The following is a 23,572-nucleotide window of genomic DNA, read 5'->3' as shown; positions in this document are numbered from 1 at the left end:
ATGATTTTCTCAATGCTATGAAAAGCTGCTTTTCGCCCGGAGGGTGGACCACTTGAGTCATTTCATCATTTGCTTTGAGACAGCGCACAACACACAATTTGAAGGAGTCACTGAACGCTGGGTGTAGGAAAGTAGGATCTGCTTTTATGGTTACCCTTACTTTTTGCCTCGTGTTATGCTGTCTAACTAGTCTGACTGGGATCCTGCTAATCAGGACCCCAGTTGCTGTTCTTTCTCCCCTAAATTGGTATGGTAAGTTCTTGGGTATATCCCAGATTGGACACTGGTGTACCCTTATCAGTCCCTAGTATATGGTACTGAGGAACCCAGGGCATAAGTGCACATGGGGTCCCCCATGGGCTGAAGCATGGATTATGCCACCCATGAGGGACCACTCAAACTGTAACTACAGGCCTGCTATTGCAGCCTGTGTAAGCTGGTGCTAGCACCACCTACGGAAGATCTAGGTTTACCTATATCTAGGGCCACTGCACTTAAAACCTATAAGTCACCCCTAAAGCAGGCCTTTCAATCCTGATTTCAGGGTGCTCGGTTTTAAGTGTGAAGGTACACCTGCATGAGCAGGACTCCCTACAGCCTTCAGAGTCCATTCTCCTGGGCTGTAAATGCATCAGCCATTACGATACATAGAGTGGCCATGTGTCATTACGCAATGACCATCCATAAACTGGCTGCAGCGAACCCTATCATAGTTGGTATCAAACATGTTGGAATCATACCCCTACAACGCATACGGGGTGAGAGGTACGATTCTATGCAATGTAAAGCTCCTCGGAGAACCCCTTAGTGCTCCCGGTATCAGTCTTCTAGACCCGGAAAGCACAGCATGGCTGCTGCCAACCAGAGGCACGATTCTGCCCTCCTGCTGCTGAGCCAAGCTCGAGCTGTGGAAGGCAGATCAATAGGTATCCTGTCACAGGGAGGTGTGACCACCTCCCAGTCAGGGTTTAGAGTATTGGGGCCGGGTGGGAGCGCTTGCCAGCACCACTCCATCTGCTTGAACAGCACATTTGGTGCCCTTCTTGCATAGTCCAGTTCAAACCAGCTCAGACAGCCGTTGGCTCCCGCTCTGGCTTGAAACTGGACAAAGGACATGGGAGTATCCTACTCACGTTCCGACCCCTCCCCTTGGAGGGAACCCTGAATCATCCCAACCCTTTCCTTAGGGTACTTAATGGCGTACCTGAGGTGGTGGTTCTCATCTCTTGAGGCCTGCCCTGCCCTCTCGCCCAAGTTTGAGGCCAGTATCCCTCGTCGGAGCGGCAGTAACCGAACCCCTGTGCACTGCGTTGACTTTTAATTTGAAAGGCTTGTAGGCTTCCTTACACCAAGATCTTCGGGTTTCAAGTAGCCCCAACCTCAAGCATCTCCTATGACCAAGATCTTCGTCCTCACCGCATCACCTGCACAGTGGGCCTGCATCTTTGGTGAGCTGCTCGAGCTCCCCTCGTGACTCCAGTGCCTACGGCCTGTGGGTCCTCTAGAGTTCATCTATGAATTCTGTGGGCTCCCCCGATTACTCAGGCCTGCCACAACTCCCCCTGCTTGTGGTGAGTCACCTGGACCTTGCTTGTCCCTACACTGCATTCTTCACTTTCCACATTGTTTGCAGTTGCCAAGGCTTGTCACTGCTCCCGACAGACACCGACCCCTCAACTCTCAACATCAGACGTGGGACAGTTCATAAATGGCTCCTGGTCTTCCACAGAGTCGCCTGGTCCTCGCAGCTGCAGCTCCAAGATCACCTTCTCTCTTGCAACACTTAACTTTGGTGGGCATTCGTCTTCCGTGCCTCCTGATCACTCCTGAGTGGCCTAGACTCTGTCCCCTCTGCTTGCAGGTGCTTCTCAACTTGAATCCACCTTTGGGTTCCACCGGACACTTTCACCTTGTCCAGCAGCGGCATCTTCTTGAAGTGCTCCATCGAGTTTGACAGCGGTTTCTGACGCCGCTTCACACTTATGCACCCGGCTTCCCTGGTGTAGGTATTATGGTTCCTAGGGCATCCACGGGTGGAGTGGCTCTCCAACCTTCGGTCTTTCACGGGATTTCTTCAGGGTCCACTGGGAAGGGTCCTTCTTTAAAATTGCAACTGTGACTTACCCATTGACTTGTATTGAGCCCAGGGTCGTGTTCCCACTCTGCACACTGCCTCCATGGGGTTCCTGATTACTTATCTCAGGTGGTTCCCCAGCACTTCTACGTCTTCTGGGTATAGTCTTGACTCGAGTAGTGGTTCGCATACCACTATTTTAGTATATGGTTTGGTCTCCGCCTGGGGACTACTGAGCATTTTGTGCTACTTACCCATTTCTATTGAAAAGTATTGTGTGCGTAGTGTGTATCTCTGGCTAGGACATATCTGTATGTGTTATAGCGAGTGTCTTATAATAAATACATTTTTATAAATACACTGTGTAGTTCGGTTTCACTTAATCTATACATATAAGATTATGTTCTGGTAAAACAAGCTGCTTTACACTCCTTTTGGACTAAGCCTGAAGGCTGCTCTCCACAGCTACCACTTGAGCTTGCGAAGGCTGTCTAACCGGAATAAAATCACCATAAGGGTTGTCTGGATATGTGCAAGGAGCCCACTTACATAAGTGTACACCATATACCAAGCCAGATTCTCACACTGAGTAAGATACTGTAAGAGTGTTTGACTTACTACGTCTACTTACAATAAAGAATACCCCATAGGGGAAAATAAGTTGGCTGAATTGTCAAAGGCATGCACATCAGAGACCCGTGAAACGAGGCATAGCAGCATTGCTAATTTAGCCAAGAGCTCCTTTTTGGATAAAAATCGTTTCAGCTGCCAGGACAGAAGGTGGTTTAGGTCTAAATTCAAATCCCAAAGAACTGAGTAACGTGGTTCCCGGAGAGGGAGGGAAAGTCAGATGCCTCGAAGGAGCTGGCAAACCATGAGGTGTTCTCCCACCGGCGACCCATCTATGGGAGCGTACCCTGTCGATATGGCGGACCTGTATGTGTTAATTGTATGGCACAGTATCCCATCCTCCGCTAGGGAGGACAGAACATTCAAGATCTGCACCGCATATGCAGCTACTGGATCTAGACCCCGTCGCAGAGATCAACCAACTTATCTAGTCAAGGAAGAATAGTGTTTGGTAGTACTGTCCGCCCAGGGTTTGAACAGAAGAAACTCACATGTCACAAAAGACCTGAGAGCGGCCAGCATTGCATGTAATCCGCCACGCCTTTAATTGGAGGGAGCTCTCAGGTACCAGCCGATGCGTCATCCGATCTGGATCCAATAGAAAGTGTGAATACAGGGGGGAGTCGGATTGGAGAATACCAAGAATGTTCCACAAGAACTGGAAACCACACTTGCAACCTACAAATGAAGGTTATCAAGACTACCTCCACCAGTGATCATCTAGAAGGGAGGAACAGCAGAACCACGCTTCCGACTCAAATCCTGAAGAAATGAGTCCGTCGCCGCCTGGGCGTCTGGCCTCCAGCTGAAGAACCACGGCAGCTGGTGATCAAGATGGGACGCAAACAGATCGACTGAGAAAAGGTCTCTGGAGTCTTTAATCTACTTGAAGACCCGAGGGTCCAGCTTCCATAAACTGGAGTTGCGAAGATGTCAAATTTGCCAATCCGCCACCTGGGGGGCCTTGCCGAGAAGGTATTCTGCCATGACGGAGAGGTGATGCTCCAGGCTAAATTTAAAAAATCCTTCCGCATGTCTGCCAGAATTCTAGATCTGGTTTCCCCTAGGTGACCGATATATCTCACTGCTGAGACGTCCATTTTCAACAGGGCACAAGACTGGATTCGATCCTTCGTTGAACACTGGACCGCAAACTATCCCACTAGAAGCTTTAAACAGTTTGTGTGCAAGCTTTTTTCTTCTAATGACGAACCTCCTCCTGTGGAGAAACTCCCACAATGGGTTTCCCCAGCCAGGCCTGCTAGCATCTGATTTGATGACCAGGTTGGGAGTGGAACCGCAAATCACTCCAGTTCCATGCCTCTATATGGGTAAGCCACAATCAGATTTCCTCTCTGGCTTCAACCGTCAGGAGCACCAATTGGGCATGTGTCAAAACCCTCCTCAGGTGATGTGGCTTCAGGCACAGTGGGGCCCGGTAATGGAGTGGGCTTGGGAAGATTGCTTGTATCAAGGAGGTGAGGAGGCCTACCAGGCGGGCAATCTGCCTGAGGGATGTGTAAGATTTTGCTAGAGCCTGACGGAGTGTCTGACTTTTGCTATCTTCCAGGAGGGAAAGCTGAGGGATGCCAATGTGGAGTGCACGATGAAGTCCAAGAAGGTGTGCCGTATGCTGTGAGGAACTTAACTGCTGGTTTTTGGACCTTGGTAAAACACAACAGCGCCGGCGATAGACCGAATGGGAGCGTGTAGAACTCAAAAACCTGGGCTCGCCACTAATTGCAGAAATCTGCAGTATGGGAGGCGGGGGGACCGGGATGGACAGGTAAGCATCCTTGAGGTCCAGATGCACCATCCAATCTGACAAAAGAAAGAAATCCTTCCATCTTGAAGTGGCGGTAAACCAGCCACGTGTTGAAGTCTCAGATTGATAACTGGCCTACGACCGCCGATGAATTGGTCTACCAGAAAGAAGTTGCTGGAAAAAAAAACACTCGGAGTGCTCCGGGCCCCTCAGTCATCTGCTCACAGCGCACGCTATATTACAGAGTCAGAAATATTCTGAGCCTTCCTCCTAGGGCTACTACATGCCACAGGGAGAATCCAAAAGTTACCTGAAACCGCACTCTCACTCGCCGCCATAGACCGGTCACTGACGTCTGAAGGAAAGATGGCAGCTACCGGGCGCCTGCGAAGCCCTTACCTGCGCTAAGATCTTCAACCGCTGTGACTTGGTGCGACCATGGTGCGGGTTCCTGGGTTGACTTTACTTCAGCCGCCAGTCCTGGTGTGCGGTGGCCGCCAGATCCTCGAGAGGTCCCAAACAGGGTGTTGCTGTGAAGTGTAAGACTAGCTGCCAGGGGCTATCCCGCATACCGATGAGCGGCCTGGAGGCCGGAAACTCCTGACTCCCGGCCTGCGGCGATAGTCTTCGGCTGAGGTGGAGCACCGTAACCTGCCCACTGAGTTAATCATGATCGAGGCAGCAATTCCAGGTCAGTGAGGTGGGGCAACGACAGTGAAGCTCAGGTCTTGGGGACAGCCCTGGGGCGAACCCAAAGCCTGTTATTCAAACAGAGAGACCAACCCCCCCCCCATGAGCAACCGCAGCAAAGGCACCGAGGCTTGCCCTCCTCAATACAGAGTCATGGCCCGGCCCCGTGGCGGCCTGTCTTGCAGTGTAAACTGCAGAGGAGGCACACCGCACTAGGTGAACTGGGCCCTGGGGAGGCACCATCTGCCGGGGCTGGAGATTGCGTTTGGCCGGCCCAGAGCCCCAGAGATGTCAGTAGCTGCGGTCCCGACGTTCCTGGAGGGCCTGCCCTGAAGAAATCCCATTGCCAGAACCCTAGGGATGACTGCTACCCCAGTGGGGGGATACTCGTTGACGTTGGGACGCCCTGGGCGTGCCGCAGAGGTACTAGGACCCCTGACTGACCGGGCACCCCCCCTTACCACACACACCAGCTAAGTCCACCGACGCAGGCCCTCCGGTCCGGGTGTCTCCCACAGACACTTAGGATCTGAGCGATGAAACAGGCCTTCTAGGGGTGAAAGGGATTGTGTTGCTTCCCCAGGGGGACCCTGACGGTGCGGGAGGCTGTGTCTGCGCTAAGCCCCGCTGAGCTGCAACAGGAGAGGTATCGGATCTGGATATAGGGCGGAACACACACCAGAGTCCTCACTCCCGCCCTGCAGCCTACCCAGACTGCTGAAACCAGGTCTCTAGCCAACCGCTGGGGTCCGATTCATCACGGATACCTACTGGACCGCACTCGACACCACAGCATGGAAGAAAGATCGAACCTAGCGACAGCCATGTGCAAGAACTGACAAGCGAAACCACCCCCTTCCCACACACTAATGGAACAATTCGCCACGTGTTGCAGTCACCAATGCCGCCGCCACTAATAACATCCCGCTATCCGGAGGGATCTGGCCACCATTCTTCAGGCGATCCGTGAGTCACAAGATTCAGTAGAGACTAAGATCGGCGAGGTGATGGACAACATGGCGCTCATATGTCAGGATCGCCGCAACTCCACGGTCAGAATCCCAGAGGCAGAATCACTGTTACCCTTCTTGGAGGACAATGTGGCAACAATGAAAGGCCAGGTTTCTAAACTCCTCTCCCAAACATCAGAACTACACAGAAGAGCCGAGGATGGTGAAAATTATTCCTGCCGGAGCAACCTCCGCCTGGTGGGTTTTACGGAAGGCACAGAGCCCACACAGATGGCGCCCTTCATAGAAACCTGGCTTAAATCATAGATGCCAGTTTACCCGCATGGTTCGTGGTGGAAAGGGCCCACCGGGCGCTCTCACCTCGGCCGCCCCCCTGGAGCCCCACACAGACCCATCATAGCGCGCATCCTTAATTTCAAGGACAGAGACACTATCATGCACGAACCTGCCCTTTCCTATCATGGAAGTAAGGTTATGATCTTTCCAGGTTACACCACAATGGAGGCACAACAGAGATCATATAACGCAGTCGAACAGAAGCTACATGCTCATCCTCTCGTACCAACTTCTGTTCTCGACCCACCTAAGGGTAATTCACAGCAACAAAAGCTTTATTTTCAATACCACGGAAGCAGCATGGAGCTGGATCACTGGGGAGCGACCCCGGAGCTTACACGCCACGAGCCCCTCCGCTGCTGTAGTGGGGTAGCCCAACAAGGAGATGAGACGTACACCTAGGCTGCCGCGGCTGCATACCTGGTCCCACTGGGGGGACACAGCAAGTAGGAAGAAATCCCTACAGCACCTCTGGCTCCCCGACGAGAAGAAACATGCGGTTCCCTTCAGACAAGCGGGATCCTGATGTGAAGCGGCCCCGGACCAAGATCCCGGCGATGGCAGATATTCCAGACTTAGACCTCTCACACAGTCCAACAATCTGAACTAAGGTCCCTATAAGCAATAGATAAATCGGGAGGCAGCATTGCTGACTGCACACATTTCCAGACTCCTGAACTCAGATATCCGTAAACTTGGTGGGGTCCAACACCCTGTCCCTGGATTATCATGTTTAATTATGTTCCAGTTCTCTTGGCGACAGATGTTTCTGGGGTTGAAGTATGGGGTGGTGGGATGGTTGGGGGGTTTGTTTGGGGTTTTTGTTATTTGTTTAGTGTTTTTCTAGCGGGGCGGACCAAGACACACAACATGACAGGCCTGTATCACTCAAATGCGGACACTCCTTCTGCATTACCCCCATGCCCCATCTCCATTGGCACTTTCCACAAAAGCCTTACCACGCTCCAGGCCACGTGCGGCTGCCCCTTTGCCGACCCCACCCATGGCAACCACTCAGCTGACCTGCAGTCTCTGCTGCGCATCCTTTCCTGGAATGTTAACGGTCTCCTGGACAAGCTGAAGCTTGCTGCAGTCCTAAAAGCTTCCACTCGCTCCAAACCCAGCGTACTCATGTTGCAGGAGACCCATTTGTTAGTGGATTGCCTATTCTTCACCAGACAGGGTTTCAACAGGGTATGCCATGCAGGATTCACACCGGAGTCACGTGGAGTGACGATTCTCCTCCACCGATACTTCCCGTTTGTTCTGAGCCAAATAGTCCGGGACAGCCAAGGGCACTTTCTGGACCGCTCTGGTACAGTGGGAGAGCGCTCTCTTAACTTGATCACAGTCTACATACTTCCAGCGGTCCTTAACCCTTCTCTCCACGAACTTGAAAGCTTACTATCTTCTCTACCCCTGGGTGTCACTGTGGTGGGAGGAGACCTATGTAGTTATGAACCCTGATTTGGACGTATCTGGCACCCCCTCCCCTCGGCAAACTGGGTCCACCAAGCAACTCACAACATGGGCCTCCGGTCTGGGTGTATGTGATGTCTGGAGAACGTGGCACCCTTGCCTCTACCAATACACACATACATCCACTGCCCACTATACTACTTCACAAATTGATATGCTGTTCATGCCTGTCCCTGACTGCCGACAGATCTCAAGCATCCAAATGCTTGCGCATGGTTGCTCGGACCACTCCCCACTACTGTTGGACATAGGACGCCCTATGGCACCCGTCGCCCCATCTGGCGCCTTCATGCCTGGTTTCTACAGGACAGAAGCTGTAAAAGTGCGCTTAAAGGGAAACAGAGCCAGTTTTCCTGCAGAACGAGGGATCAGTGGCCTCCCCGGGCATGCTCTGGGCAGCTGGGAAGGTGACAATGAGAGGCTTTGCCAAGGGCTATGTGAAAAAGAAGTACCAGGCCAGAGACGACCGCCTCGCTCATCTGGAGGCCTGTGCAGCCTCCAGATAACCTTATTCGTGAAGAAATCGACACATCACTCTAGAATCAGCCAAGCAAATGTGGAGATCCTCCTCAGCGTGGGTATACGGCTTCAGGGAACAAAAACCGCAAGATCCTTTACTGGCTAGTATCCCGCCCCCTCGCCAATAGGATCATCCCCGAAATAGTGGACAAGGATGGCCACACGCACAGGGCGTCGGAGGCGATCGACTAGACATTTGCATCTTACAACAAACCGCTCTACTCCACTACCCAGACCTCCGTCACAAACCCTAGTTCACACGTCTCGTGGGATGTTCCTCTCCCCAGACTATCCAAAACATCCTCCCAGTCGCTGGACCAGCCCCTTTACATTGGAGGAGATTGACCAGGCTATTTCGTCACTGGCCACAAATAAAACCCCAGAACCTGATGGTTACCCAGTGGAATACGACCTGGCCTTTAGAGAGCTTCGGACCCTGCATCTCCAAGCCCTGTATACAGAAGCGGTGGAGAGAGTAGGCTTCCATCGAGACACTGACACAGCGGCAATTGAGGTCATTCCCAAAACAGAACCCCCCTCCAGCGAGTGCTCGGCCTACTGCCCAATCTCGCTCATCAACACGGAGGTAAAACTATACGCCTCTATCCTTGTGAGTCAACTGAAGAGGGTAATCACAACCCTCATACACCTTGATTAGTGTGGGCTCATGCCCTGTAGGAGCATGAGACACTGTGTCTGAGATGTCTACGGGTGGCCCTGGCTCACCGGCACCTCCTTCCACCGTACCTGGCTCTCCTGTTCGTAGACTTTGAGAACGCCTTTGATACGGTGGACTGGGGATACTTTGAGGCCATACTGGTCCACACGTGCTTCAGCCCCTACTTCAGAGGACTTGTAAAGGGTGCTATACTCAAACCCATCAACCCGGATCAGGACCAACGGGATCTCATCGGAGGAGTTCCAGATAGGCTGCGCACAGCTGTCCTCTCCCCCCCTTACTCTTCACCTTAGCCACTGAACCCCTGGCCCACCTAATTAGATCAGACACTAAAATCCACAGATGGCGATGGAACACATCCCACGAAGACGAATGCCTTATACCCGGACGATGTGCTCCTCTATATGGCAGACCGAGCACGCTCGGGTTCCCGATGCTTACAGATCCTCCAACTCTTTGGGGAAGCCAGAGGACTGAAAATCAATCCTACTACACCCTTCCCAGGCCTGCATGGATTGGCAGACGAACATCCCAATCTGACGTCTGAGTTTCCAATATCTGGGGATGTGGGTAGCAATACACCTGGAACTTAAGTGATCCCTCAACCTGACACCGTTGCTCAAGAGGACCAAAGAGGAGCTGCGGAGCTAGCAAACTCTTCCCTTTAATGCGATGGGGAAAATCGCTCTATACAAAATGATGATCCTTCCCCACCTACTGTACATATTACAGAATATTCCCTTGCACCTCCCAAGACACTGTTTCCGTGCCCTAGACAAGGGGTCAACCTCATTCTCTTTGGGAAAACTCGAGGCATTGCATGGCGTTGGCTCATTGCTAAATGGCTCCGTATTATGGGGCAGGGGAATGGGAAACCTATACCTCTATTATATCGCTGCACGCCAGTTGGTGATCAATGAGTGGATGTAAAGGGGGTGGGCTGACCCGGCATACCAGTTGGAAGTCAAAAGGATTAGGACTCCCACAGATCCAAGCTATGCCTTATGGTTCACCAAACTCCCACAGTATACCCTCTGTCACCAGATCCGTCCTCCTGGCCAGCGATCCGCGCTTCAAAACATCCAATGGGAGAACAAATTGACACTGCAGACGCCATTGTGGCAGGGCACGTAGATGGGTGCAGTGGCGCAGCTAGAGGGATCCCCGAAATGGAACCTTATTTGAATCTCCCAAATCAGCGACGTCTGGAGAGGCGGTCATCGCCGAACATTTCAGGACCTCCAACGCACATACTCACTTAATACCACACAATTTAACAACTACCTGCAGCTCCAGCACGTGCTTGCGACACATACCCAATAACACATTGCTCCCAGAGTTCAGCTCCATTGAAGCAAAGATACTCACGGGGGAACTTGGACAAGGAGGGGTTTCCCAGATCTACAAATCCCTCATCATCAACTCGCCCACCATGCTGGACCACCTTCAGACCAAATGGGAGGGTTGGCTGGGCCCTATCGAAGATGACTGGAGAGATGCTCTTATAGTCCCCCGGTTGATCACCATCTCAGCTAGACTGAGACTAATCCAACTTTACTACCTCCATTGTGCATACCTCACCCCCGTCAGATTACACCGAGTCAGCTGTCGGCCTGCCCCAAGCAGGCCCAGTTGTGCAGAAGAGCCTGCAGATTTCTACCATATTATTTAGTCCTGCACCCCCATAGCAAAATATTGGGCGGAGGTGGTTAGGGAGTTGAATATAACATTGGGATGGGAGGTTCCCTGTACACCCCAAGTTGTGCTCCTAGGGATCATGGAGGGTATGGGAGGCTCTATGTCAGACAGGACATTCTTGGGTACGGCTTTTGTAGTGGCTAAGAGCGACATTGCCGTCAAATGGAAGAACTACTAAAGTTACTTACCAGTAAACTGTGGTTCTCCAGTATTGGTGTCTTCCATAGATTCACATGCTTGAACATTCCCCGTGGAAGTGGGAGTCCCACGGTACATAATATAGCAATGTAGCAATAACACAACCATAGATAGGTAAGAAAAAAAACAGAGTAGCACTGAATCATAGAACAATTAGTTAGAAAAAACTTGTCACTTTTATAACATATTACAGTCAATCAGGCGTTAGCACCCTCCAGAATGTTCTCCTCAGAGGCTCGGGCCCTCAGTTTCATAGCACAAGAGTAACAAAGAGTCAAGGCCTCTGAGGGGAGGAGGGTGGGTCGCATGTGAATCTATGAAAGACACCAATACTGGAGAATCACAGTTTACAGTAACTTTTGTTCTTCTCCAGTATTGGGGTGTCTTTCAAAGATTCACATGCTTGAATAAGAGTAGTAAGCAGCGAGGTCAAAATAATGCAAGGTACATATGAAATCATCATAATACACAGTAAAACGAGATACTTTAGAATAAAGACAAAAAAATGGTACCTTGTATACAGGAGGAGGGAGGCAACAGAGGCTCACCTTACTTAAGAGATTACGTAGGACCGCTTGCCCCACGGCTGAATCAGCGTCGTCAGCATCTTCCAGACAGTAATGTTTGGTAAAGGTGTGCCTGCTGGACCATGTTGCAGCCCTGCAGATGTGTTGAAGAGGCACACCAGCAAATAGCGCAGTAGAAGAGGAAACGTGTCTGGTAGAATGCGCTCAAACATTTACAGTAAGTGGCTTCCCAGCTTGCTGATGGCAAAGGGCAATTGTAGTAGATATCCAGCGTTCAATAGTCTGTTTGGTGACTGGATGTCCCTTGCACATCCGTCCGTAGGACATAAAAAGCTGATCAGCCTTACGGATACTAGCTGTCCTTTGCAGATAAAATTTCAGACATCTCTTGATATCTAAAGAATGGAGAGTCCTCTCTGCTGACGTTTTGAGGATTAGGAAAAAACTTTTTTTAAATGACTGGCTCATTAAGATGGAAATCCGATGGCACTTTGGGGATAAGGACGGATTTGTGCGGAGCAATACAGAGTCCTTGGTGAATTGAAGAAAAGGCGGTTTAGTAGTAAACACCTGTATGTCACTGACTCGACGTGAAGTGAGAGCCAACTGCAGCGAAGTCTTCCACGTAATGAATTTTAGATCGACTTTATGGATGGGCTAAAACGGTGGCTTCATAAGTTGAGCCAATACAATGTTCAAATGCCAAGGAGGAGGCGGTAGACGAATTGGAGGAAACATCCTAAAAAGACCCTTGAAGAACTGCTGAATGACTCTGGAAGAGTAAAGAGAGGTGGAACCATCCTGTCGAAATCTTGAGATTGCAGCCAGAAATACATTAAGAAAAACATTAAGAAAAGAAAGCGAGAGGCCAGATTTTGCTAGATGTAAAAAAAGGCAAAAGTTGGTTTAGTGTGGAATGAACAGAATGCACCTGAGCAGCGTCGCACCATAGAAAGAAACGTTTCTATTTGAGCTTGTATGTTTTCACAGTGGAGGCTGCTCTAGCCTTAGCAAGAACTTCCCTGCAGTCGGAAGGAATGTTTAAATTGGCAAACTCATAGTGCTCAGGTTCCATGCCGCTAAGCGAAGAGAGGCTGGGTCAGGATGACAAACCTGTCCCTGATCCATGGTCAGAAGGTCCGGAAGTGGGCTGAGCAGACTCAGGTCACACTGCGATAGTCGCAGGAGTTCCATAAACCAGACTTTGTCGAGGCCACCTGGGAGCTATTAGAAGAATGCGGCATGGTTCTTTCTTCATTTTCCGAAGAACCCTGGGGACCAGAGAAAATCGGCAGAAAAGCTTAGGAATATATTTTTGACCAGTTCATCAAAAAGGCATTTCCGCACGACTGGTTGGGGAAGCCAACTTGCATAAAATGGGCATTTTCGGTTTAAATGGGTTGCGAAAATGATCCAGATTCGGGGGGCCCCATAATCCGAAAGATGCGATCCAGTGTGGGTTGATGCAACTCCCACTCGTGATTGGACGAGGTTGACCTGCTTAGAGAGTCCGCCAGAATGCTGGACGCTCCCGGAACATGCACTGCCATCAGAGTGACTTGATGCTGGATTTCCCAATCCCAGATTTGAGGAGCTTGAAGAGATAGCAAGATGGACCATGTGCCCCAGTCTGTTTATATAGTGCATGCATGTTGTGTTGTCCGTCCGGAGAAACACCGTGGCTCCCTGGATGATGGCGCGAAAAGCCCTAAGTGCCAGAAAAATGGCAAGTAACTCTAGAAGGTTGATGTGCCAGGTCCTTTGGTGGGTATCCCACCGTCCTTTTACTGTGAGGTCCTGAAGGTGTGCTCCCCACCCTTCGAGAGATGCGTACGTTGTGAGAGTGAAACTTCGTGTGTCCACCAGAAAGGGACGACCGGAACGGAAGTTGGTTTCGAGAGTCCACCAAAACAGAGCAGTTTGCATCCAAGATGTCACTTTGATCATATCGTTGAAGGATCCTGAGACTTGAGCCCATTGGTTGTCGAGTTCCTCCTGGATGGGTCTCATTTTCAAGCAGCAGTGAGGAACTAGTGGAATGCAAGAGGACAACATCCCTAGGAAGGACTTCAACTGCCGAACAGAAACAGACTTTAACCGGAGGGAGACCGCTAAGTTGCAAAGTCGTTGACGCCTTTCGTGTGACACAAAGGCTTTTGCCAGTTTGGTGTCCAGGATGGCCCCCAAACTTGTCCATGTTGAACGGAAGGCCCAGAGACTGGAAGAGGGACCTGCAAAGTAGAGCGTGTCGGGATGCCAGTTCGAACAACCGTGCCTTTAGAAGGCAGTCGTCGAGATGAGGAAAATGTGTACGCCTTGTAGACGAAGGTAAGCTGCCACCGGTTCAAGGACTTTGGTAAACACTCTGAGTGCAGAACGCAGGCCGAATGGAAGGACTTTGAATTGAAAATCTTTCCCTGCCACTCTGAATCCGAGGAATTTTCTGTGCCTGGGCAGAATAGGAACATGAAAAAAAGCATCTTGAAGGTCCAGTATGGTCATGTACTCTCCTTGGGACAGTAAAGGAAGGACCTCCTGAAGAGACAACATGCAGAATGTTTGCTTCTTGATGTATTTGTTTAGGGAGCATAGGAACAGAATAGGGCACCATTCTCCCAACTGCCTGTATTAGGAAGAACCTCGAATAGAATCCTCTGCCGCTTTGAAAGTTCGGAACCACTTCGATCGCGCCTTTTCTCAATAAGATTTTTAGTTGTCCTAAAAGTTCCTTCAAATGGGCAGGAGGAGGACCTCTGGGTGGAGAATTGGGAGGGATCTTGCCAAACTCTAGAATGGGCCCCCTGCGCACACTATATAGAACCCATTGATCGGTAGTAATCAGAGACCATTTGAAGTAGAAGCGGGAGATTCGACCTCCAACCTTTGCGAGGGTGGGAGGCATCAAGGATGGTGGATGGAAAAAGTCATTGTTTCTTGGAGGAATCCCTTCCTCTATAAGAGGATTTAGCTCTGTACTGCTGGTAAGACGCGGCTGGCGGTTGTCTGTACGACTGTTGATTCTGGGAGGAGTAACGTTGTGGGCCTTGAGAAGAATGGTATTGTCGATACTGATTGGAACCTCCCCGAAAGGAAGAGGAGCCACGACCCCTCACACCCCGAATGGGCTATTTTTTAAATTGAAGTGTACCGAGAGCACGAGCCGTGTCAGTGTCCTTTTTGAACGTCTCAAGGGCATCATCGATGTGTTGGCCAAACAGCGACTCGCCGTCATAAGGCATGTCTAATATTTTCATCTGCACCTCTTGACAGAAAGAAGTGGCTTTTAACCAGCCCTGCCGCCTGAACAGCAGCACCCGCCAGTTGCGAGAAACCAGTAGAAGACACGTCAACAGCACAATCCATAATCTCCGAGGAAATCCTTTCCCCTTCTTGAAGAATCTTCAGCGCCTCTGCTTTAGAAGGTTCTGGTAGTAAATCTACAAGGGGAGCAATGTCTGACCACATCTGTCAGTCATAACGGCCAAGGATAGCTAGAGAATTGGCCGCTCTGACCGTAGTTGCCGCCATAGTGGAGATTTTTTTTTTAACCAATGGCGTCAAGGTGTCTCCCCTTACGATCTGGAGGAGCCGATACTGGAGACGAGGGATTCCTGGCACGACGTTGTGCTGCCTGAGTAATAATGTAATCAAGTTTCGGCTGTACAATAAGACAAGCAGGCAAATTTTCCGGGGCCTTGTAATTTTTATCTAGTCGTGGCAGGACAGCAGGAATGGATTTAGGGTGTTGCATGAGCTGGAGACCCTCTTGCCAAATAAAATCGATGTGAATAGCACACACTTGTTTCTGTGGCTGATCCTTGAAGTCATACAAGAAACAAACCTCCTCTCTAGTGACCATCGGGAGGTGAAATCTCTTTGCCGCCCTTTCCATGAAGACATGAAATCCATCTACATCCACCGGTGGAGATTCAAGAGGAGCTGGAGCGGTAGGGGAAGGCGTTTGAATCTGATAATTGTCCCATTCCGGGAACAGGGATCTATCATCTAGCTCACCCTCCTCTGTCATCAGCATCATCATCATCCTCCGCCTCAGTGACATGAGGAGTGTCTTGGTGTGGCAACCTGGACGCCGAAGTAGAAGGCGTAGAAAACGGTTCTGTAGAAAGTGGAGGTGGAAGAGGCGCTTGTGGTGCTGGAGAAGCCTGGACCGAGTTCGGAAAATGTCTGTAATAGTCATCCAGCATGAATTGAAGGTTGGATATAAGGGACATAGGCATCTGCGCCATAGGAAGATCCGGTGCAGGCTGGTTGGCACGGTCTGCGAAGTCCTCATACTCCTGGTCGTCATCAAAATCCTGACATTTAATTAGAAGCTCAGAGAGACTGCGAGCAGCCCTAAATGTGTCATCCTCCGCAGATTCGTTGTCACCAGCTTCAGAAGAGAACAGTTCTGCTGGAGGATGAGAAGCAGTTTAGATTGGCGTCAAAGTATCCAAAGAAGACAGTCCCCGTTGAAGCAGAGAACCTGAAGACTTTAAAGGAACCAGATACATGGATGCAGCTGTCGACGCCGAGAGAAGTTGCCATCGTTGTTGAGCCAGCGTCGACAAAGCTGCTGCCGACGACAAAGCCGCCGCCGAAGCCGCCAGCGACGACTAAGCCGACGAAGCCGCCGATGAAGCAAACCCTTTCGTCGACGAGGAAGTGCGCGTCGACGAATGCTTCTTCTGCTTGTGAGTCGTCGACGTCAAAGGCACTGTAGACGACAGAGGCCTCACCTTCACTGGCACCATTTGACGGAGATGTCGCCGAAGACCGAATCATAGCTGGCATCATAGATGAATAAGTTGTTGTCCTCGTAGAAGCGACAGCAGTCCTCGTCGACGGAGGAAGCGACGATTAGCCCGTCGATGAGATAACCAGTTTTTTCAGCAAAAACTGCTCAGATAGAGTCTTGGACGCCTGAGAGTCACTTCTCGGGGGCATAGAGGGTGTAGACAGACTCTGGGGGGCAGGGGACACCCCTTTTGAAGTGGAAGGCCAGTCAGTGGACTTGACAACATGATGTTTCTTCGCCACCTTAGTTTAAGGAGAAACCTTCTCCACCTCACTGGCTCTCTTCAAAGATGAAGTAGTCTGGACTGGGTAAACACTCTCCACATCTGACAGAGGGTTATCCATAGTCTTCAACTTCTGTAGCCACAGAAGAGACGACCCTCCCTGTCCTTAAGGGTTTTGTGAGAGAAAGTCCTGCAGATTTTACAATCCTTTACCTGGTGTTCAGGGTAGAGGCAATAAATGCACTTCTGATGAGGGTCCTCAGAATGAAGTTGCTGCTTTCCACATGTCCCACAAGGTCTGAAGAGGGACTTCTTGGTTGAATACATGACAAAAAGCTTTCCTTGGAGAAGAAAAAAGAGAAAAAAAACTGAGCAGAGCTCAGGAAGACTCCCTCTCACACGACGTGCGGTAGAAAGTCTGAGGGCCTGAGCCTCTGAGGAGAACGTTCTGGAGGTTGCTAACGCCTGAGTGGCTGGAGTTTGGCTATTCACAATGACTGTAATATGTTATAAGAGTGACAAGTTTTTTCTATCTAAAAGCTCTATGATTCAATGCTACTCTATGGTTTTTTTCTAACCCATCTATGGTTGTGTTATTGCTACATTGCTACGTTATGTACCGTGGGACTCCCACTACGACGACGGGGGATATTCAAGCATGTGAATCTATGAAAGATACGCCAATACTGGAGAACTCAACCCCCCCTAAAATTACCCAATGGAGGAAGGGCTTGGACTGGTGTACCTCGCAGGAACAGCCAGTATACCTGGCTCAGGGCTGTCCAAAGAAATACAAACAAGTTTGGGGCAAGTGGCTTGGTTTGCTGGGGTGACAAGGGGAGGTGAGGCTGATGGGTCTTTGTCCTTGATCCTTCACCTGGCTACATAGGTGCATCATTAGTTATATGTGGGCGTAGTGCTGGGCATTTCATACGTGGTCCGAGTTAAACATCTGTAAGTCATGTACATGTGCTGTCCTGTCTTTATACAGTCTGTTAAAAAACAATAACATTTGAATATTTAAAAAAAAAAAAAACACCATTGGGATGCAGGTCCGACGGCGAAATACCTCCTTTTTGGAGGACAGCCAAGACATCCTTATCTGGAAGCATAGCGTCTCGGTAAAGTAACAAATGGGCCTTGGGAGGGTAACCTGAGAAGGGTGGTGGCTGTAGAACTCTATGTGGAAGCCCCGAATGGTCTGCAACACCCAAGAGTCTGAGGTGATGGAAGCCCAGGCCAGGAGGTACCCCACCAGATGCCCTCCCACCTTGATGTGAGTAGAGGGAAGGACACTTACAGTTGCGCTGGTGCAGCCAGCTTGTCCTCTGTATGGACCCAACCACAGAAGCGTTGCCCTCTTGTTGGGTAGAAGTTGATGCATGCGTTACTGATTCTGTCCCAGCCTGGAGCCTTGTACCTGGGAGGGATTTTGTTGGAGGAACGGCCGGTCAAGTGGCCCCTGCCTCGACCAGCCCCCTGGAAAACCAGTGCGGTGAATCTGCGTTTGATGTTGTATGTCACTTTATCCAACGATGTTAAGGTCGCAGCAAATTTGCCAAGTTCTTTTACAAAGGGGGCCACCAAACAGTCCCCCCTGCACCACTGCCCAGTCGGAGGACAGGTCCTCCATCTTATGCTACAGTTTGATATGCAAACAGCAGCGTCGCTCTGTGATGGGGCGCTGTTTATTACCAATAAAAATGAGTACGCAGAGCAACAAATTTGAGAGGACCATCACAGATGTGCAGCTCCATAGGCCCCATAAGTAGATTTACTGACCTGCAGATTGAGGTATTAAACGCCTCAAAAAAAATCTTCATCCCACTATAGGAAGGCCAGGAAATCCTGCACCTGCAAAGTGGCCTCAGATGACTCCACATTTTACTTAATGATACTTGTAATCAACGAACCCAAATCTGCTCTTTACTCTTCACAGACAGTGTATTTTCTGGGGTTTGTAAGATTCAAAGACCTCTCAATTGAGGCTTCCCAAAACAAAATTGAGGGACCTCAAGAAAGAACTCATATCAGTCTTGAGCAAACAATCGGTCTCCCTCAGGACACTTTCCAGAATAGTGGGGTTACTGGCCTCCTCCATACAAGCAATTTTCCATGGCCCCCTTCACTACCGAGCTCTTCAGAGACAAAAAATTCAACACCTCCGGAAGTGTCTGTCGTACACAGAACTCGTTCCGTTATCTCAAGAAGCAAGGGACGAAATGCAATGGTGGCTGGGACACGTAGAAGAGTGGAACGGCAGGGCAATCTTCAGTTCCCAGCCAGAGGTCATTATCGAGTCAGACGCCAGCCGTTGGGGCAGGGGGTGAGGTTGCGGCGATCTCTTCACAGGAGGAAGATGGTCCCTTCAGGAACTCTCTCTCCACATCAACTGCCTGGAGTTACCGGTGGGTTCCTTTGCGATACACAGTATCCCCAAAGCAGGTCTCGTGTTGCATCCTCCTCAGAATAGACAAGATATCGGCTATGATGGGCGGTACAAGGTAGTCTATACTTGTGGAGATAGCGAAGGACTTTTGGCACTATTGCCCGAGCGGACAGATATCGGTAATAGCGGAATAAATTACGGGACAGACCAACACGGTGGCAGACTGGAATTCCCGGTATCTGAAAGACTACAGCGATTGGCAACTTCAACCTCCGTTGTTTCTCTGGTTGCAAACAATCTGGGGTCCATGTCAGATAGATCTCTTTGCATCCAGACTGAACCGTCAATTTCAGGTGTTTTTCAGCTTGAGACCGGACCATTAGCAAATGTGACAGACTCCTTTCTTCAGGATTGGTCAGGGGGTCTGAATTATGCCTTTCCCTCCTTCATTCTGATTTCTAGGGTGACGTCCCAGATAGCCCGACAACAGGTAGAAGTGATTCTGGTGACCCCCTGTGGAAGTCGCAGCCTTGGATCCCGATATTATTGGAGATGAGCTGCGACTTCCCCAGGATGCTTCCTTGGCCTCAAACGCAACTCCAGGGCCCTCACGGAGAACAGCATCCGATGGTGACATTGGGGCAGTTGTCCCTGATGGCATGGAGGCTTTCCGGCAACCATAATGAATGCTGAAGCCTTGTCCGAAAATCCAGGCATTTCCCAAATAGGTCTGGACTCCTTCCACAAGGAAAAGATATTCTTCAGCCTGGAAAGGATGGGTATGTTGGTGCATAGAACGGCACGTAGATCCCGAGGGGGCAGAGTTATCCCATATTGTAAATTATTTTGTCGGATAAGGCCTCTGAAGGTTTAGGATACCGTTCAGTTAACAACTTCAGATCGGCCACTTCAGCAAGCCACACACAGGTCGATGGTAGGCTTGTCGTATGCATCCACTAGTATGCAAGTTACTTAAAGGAATTAGAGTGGCCAATTCCCCTAAACCTTAATATTCTTATCTATGGGATTTGTCATTAGTCATCTCTCTTTTTGATAAATGGCCAACCAATGCCTTACTATCCAGGAAGCAGTTGTCAGCTAAACTAGCGATGCTTTTGTGTTGATCAGCATGCAGACTGTCTTCAGATGTTCACGCCCTGGATCTTACAGGTAGAGTATTTACTCCGGAAGGTGTCATTACTGGTAGAACAAAGAATTTTAAGCAATTTTATTATAAACAGGTGGGTGATATAAATTCAGTAGTATTTAATAAGCGTTAAACAAGCAATAATCGGAAGCCTCCAGGTGGGGATACAAGATGGCTATCCATTCTGAATTTACCTCAGGGTCCTGTGGGGTGGGAATTCTGATTAACAAACGCTATACTCACCGCATCCAAAACGGATGACCAAGGGCAATTTGCAGCACTGACATGCCAATGGGAACGGCGACGGTACAATTTTTTTCTCAGTATATATCCCACCGGCGTTGCATCAATCGACTTTGCCAGCACTAGGCAAATTCTTACTATCCCTGCTGTTAGGAGACGTCATCATGGGGGAAGATTTCAATGCGATAATAGACGCATCTCCTGACAAACAGCCTGTCAGAGACCCCGGCAGTACAAATCTTAAATTGGTAGACTTCATTAAGGCCATCGGCTTAGTCAACGTATGGAGAACTAAACACCCACAAGATAGACAATACACGTATCACTCAGGAGTGCACAATAGCATATGCTCGATAGCGGCTGGATTAGATCGGATAGCAGAGATTTGTCACCTGCCCCAGGGAATATTAGATCACTCGCCTATATACACACACATGACCTACATGTCCCATACCGTAATTCGGCGGAAGGTGTTCCCAATACATCCAGGATATCTTAAAAACCGCGAAATAAGAAAGGGATTGCGTGTGGCGACAAAGTACTATTCCACCGAGAATTAACACTCTGTGTCCTCCCCTATAAAACAATACTGCGCAGTCAGGCGATTTCACTGAAAGCTGGACACAAGAAAACGCTTAGGCAACAGTTAGAAGACCTTGAACAGGGGGTGGCTGAGGCAGAGACAAACCATGCGCTGGATATCTGATGAAACAGCATATACGCTGGGATTGGCGCAGCAGGAATATAAAGCCTTTGCGTGGGAGGAGGCGAAAGCAAAGCTCACGGCTACAAAGCACACGATTTATGAGGTGGGGGATAAGACGGGCAAACTCCTCGCCTGGCTCGCAAAGAAGGACCAGGCTAGCAGGTGGGTAGCCCAGCTCCGTTTGGGAAGCAGAGAGGCAACCACGGACCCACAACGAATAGTCGATGAGCTTGCCACATATTATATGGGGGTCTACACGCCTACAGCCACAAATACAATTGACGACAACCTTGCCTTCCTCAAAGATATTTGTATGTCCACGCTACCGCACGACGCGGCTCTGGCGTTTGAAGCCGAGCTAACCACAGACGAATTTACTTTGGCAATTGGGGCACTCCAAACTGGGAAAGCACTGGGGCCCAATGGCATCCCGGTAGAGCTTTACAAACAAATGGCGACACAACTCACACAACACCTCCTGAATATGTAGAAGGCCAGTCTGGAAGTAGGAGAATTCCCAAAAGACCAGCGTCAGGCGACCATAGTCGCGATTCACAAGGCGGGAAAGCCATTGCAAGAGTGCGCGTCCAACAGACCAATCTCCCTCATTAACGCTGAAGCCAAAATAATGGCCAAGGCACTGGCCATGAGACTCAAGCCATATCTGACAGCATTGATTCAACCAGATCAATCGAGCTTCATGCCTCAGCACAACACAGCCCCGAATCTACGACGGCTCCAAAGTGTATTAGCTCGACAGTCCACTATTGCGGAAGATGCAGCCGTACTCTCGCTAGACACGCGCATGGCGTTTGATATGGTTGAGTGGCCCTCTCTATTCGCAGTGCTCCGGCATTTGGGATTTGGGCCCAAATTCTGTGCTTGGATACACCTACTTTACAATAAGCCCATGGCACATGTTGTGGTGAACGGTTGAACTTCAAAGGACTTCACTCTTGGTAAAGGAACAAGACAGGGTTGCCCAGTGTCCCCACACTTGTTCGCGATCGCACTGGAGCCTCTGGCACTCTGGATCCGCCAGGACCCAGTCATCATGGGGCTTAAATGGACTATGGGGTGGGAAGACCACATATCATTGTATGCAGACAATGTATTACTCTACATGGCATCCCCATCTCGATCAATTAATGGTCTCCTAGACATCTGTGCGGCATATGGCACGGCTTCAGGCTACACTATTAACTGGTCAAAATTACTGCTCTACATGCTACATGGCCCCCCACCCAAACTGCAGCGTTATTGTGTACTCCAGATTGCAGAGAGGGGTTTCATGTACCTCTGCATATATATCACCCCCCAAGTTGTGCATTTCAGAGAAGAAAGTATTCTGAAGCCTCTGGCCCGCTTCCGCCAAGATGTGAAACACTGGCGTTCCCTGCCACTTACGCTGTTGGGGAGAGCGGCCCTATTCAAAATGATGGCATTGCCTAGATTTTTATATGTCCTACAAAATTCCCCCTTTCAGGTCCCCTCCTCCTTCTGCGCATCAATCAATGTGGAAGTAGCTAAACTACAGTGGGATGGTGGGTCAGCCCGTATCACCGTCAAAAAAGTGATTAGGGGATGGTATGATGGAGGAATAGCCCTCCCACAAATACAAACTTATTATTGGGCATCGCAACTTACAGTGATCAACCAGTGGCTTCATGCACCGCAGGATGATCAGGCGTTGCAGATGGACCACCATATCCTCGACTCCGAGGGAATACTGGGGGCGCTGTATAATAGTTTACGGAAACAGCACTACACAGGCCCCACACACTACAAGTGTGGCACACAGCGCAACGGACATTGGGCTGGGAGGGGACAATTACGCTGGCGACACCACTGTGGGACACACAAAGATTAGGAAAACTACAAAACACAAAGGGTTTTCAAAAGTGGGATCCAATAGGCATCTCCAGAGTGGGGGACCTATGGAAAAAAAGGAGTTGTGCCATTCTCTCAACTGCAGGTCACCTACAAACTGGCGCAGATAGAAACATTCAGGTATGCGCAGACAGACATGCATTTCTAGCAGTAATTCCAATGGACACACAATTACCAGAGGCCTCCCCACTAGAGGACAGACTCCTCACAGAGCACCTTTATAAAAAAGCCATCTCCCCAACGTATCGTAAAATCATAAATAATCAGCAGGATCCCACGGCGGCCCTGAAGGAGAGGTGGGGGGTGGATCTGAGTGACCTGAACGAGGACAATTGGCAAGCAGCCTTGGCATCCCCAAGAGAAGTAGCAATACCCTCTGCGCTGAAATTAGTACAACTAAAAATCCTGTATCGCATATACTACACGAAAACATTGCTACACAAGCTAGGCAGATCAGATGCTCCTTTCTGCCTCACAATCTGGGATTGCCCAATAATAGCCAGCTTCTGGGAGGCAGTTCTACGCACCATGTCACAAGTTTCCAAAGTGGCGGTCCTGCCTGAACCGAAACGTTGTCTACTCAACATCTGGGAGCCCACGGATTTGAATC

The 23,572-nt window shown here is 49.9% G+C and overlaps 1 protein-coding gene across 2 annotated transcripts in view; it reads right to left on the bottom strand.

Annotated features, from left to right (window-relative positions):
* Positions 1 to 23,572, bottom strand: part of LOC146829228 (UAP56-interacting factor-like) — an 801,405-nt gene that overhangs the window by 685,595 nt on the left and 92,238 nt on the right. The window lies entirely within an intron of this gene.

The sequence above is a fragment of the Triturus cristatus genome, chromosome 5_2, assembly GCF_964204655.1.
Source record: "Triturus cristatus chromosome 5_2, aTriCri1.1, whole genome shotgun sequence".
Classification (NCBI taxonomy): Eukaryota; Metazoa; Chordata; class Amphibia; order Caudata; family Salamandridae; genus Triturus; species Triturus cristatus.
Note: the sequence above shows the minus strand (reverse complement) of the source record. Positions and strands in the feature narration are given on the sequence as shown.